Source organism: Myotis davidii, unplaced genomic scaffold (genome assembly GCF_000327345.1).
Source record: "Myotis davidii unplaced genomic scaffold, ASM32734v1 scaffold1509, whole genome shotgun sequence".
In the NCBI taxonomy this organism is placed as follows: domain Eukaryota; kingdom Metazoa; phylum Chordata; class Mammalia; order Chiroptera; family Vespertilionidae; genus Myotis; species Myotis davidii.
In genome coordinates this window covers 1,045,372-1,046,498 of record NW_006299480.1, presented here as the reverse complement: position 1 = coordinate 1,046,498, position 1,127 = coordinate 1,045,372, and the positions used below count along the sequence as shown (strand labels likewise).

Genomic DNA, 1,127 nt, shown 5'->3' with positions numbered 1-1,127 from the left:
CACGGTCCCCCACCCAGGCACGGTCCCCCACCCGGGCATGGTCCCCCACCCAGGACCGTCCCCCACCTGGGACGGTCCCCCACCCAGGGCAACAGGGACACTCACCCCTGGTCAGGGTCCGGCAGTAGCGCGCGCTGGCCTGGCAGCTCTGTGGCTTCTTACAGTTGGTGGAGCTGGTGCACACGTGGCATTGGAGAGCCTGGGCTGGGGGAAGGGATGGTTTGCAGGGTCTCAGCCAGGGCCGGGGAGACCCTTCAGGGACCCCTGAGCCCGGGGCTCACTGCTGGAAAGGCCCCTCTGGACAGAGCCATCTGCCACCGTGGCCCGAGGCCAGCCCCGTGGGGTCCCCAGGACGGCAGGGCCTGTCCTGCACCAGCCTCAGCAGGAGGGAGTGGCACCCCAGTCTGTAGGGCCCTGGATCTGGGCTGGCAGGTCGGGCTGAACTGAGAAGTGGCCAGTAGGGGGTGCACTGGAGACCGGCTTCCCGGCCTCAGCACTTCGGGACTCACTCATCCCGCCCCAGGGCTGTCCCCAGGAGCAGGTGCTGGACCTAAGGCTGAGCCAGGGCCACGGGAGCCTGTGGGGAGAAGGGCTGTCCTGGGGGGACCCTGAAGGGCCAGAGGGGGGGGCATCTCCAGGCGGCTGGCGGTGTCACTGCCCGTCAGGGGCCGTCCCAGGAGGCCATCTGCCTTCTCTGATTCCCGACGCTCAGTCTGAGCCGTGGAGATGGGGCTGGTTTCAAATTCTGAGTCCAGCCCGGCCGGCACGGCTCAGGGGTTGAGCGCCGACCTATGAACCGGGAGGTCACGGTTCCATTCCCGGTCAGGGCACAGGCCCTGCGGGCTCGATCCCCCGTGGGGGGCGTGCAGGAGGCAGCCCATCCGTGATTCTCTCTCATCATGGATGTTTCTCTCTCCCTTTCCCTCCCTCTCTGACATCAATAAAGATATTTTTAAAATTAATAGCAAATAAATTCTGAGTCCAGCACCCCCACCATCTCGGGATTCTCCGAGCCTCAGGCTCTGCAACTCCAGGCTCCCGCCCCAGCCCCGCCGCCCGCCCGCACCTGGGCCCACGGCCGCAGCCAGGACGATGAGGAGCAGCAGCACTGTCTTCATGGCGCGTCT

The 1,127-nt window shown here is 66.4% G+C and overlaps 1 long non-coding RNA gene across 1 annotated transcript; it reads right to left on the bottom strand.

Moving 5' to 3' along the window:
- Positions 1 to 116: 116 nt before the first annotated feature.
- On the bottom strand, positions 117 to 1,127 carry LOC107184884. Its single transcript, XR_001515782.1, has 2 exons — positions 1,067 to 1,127; positions 117 to 204 (listed from the first exon to the last, which is right to left on the bottom strand). It is a non-coding gene; the product is annotated as an uncharacterized LOC107184884 (long non-coding RNA).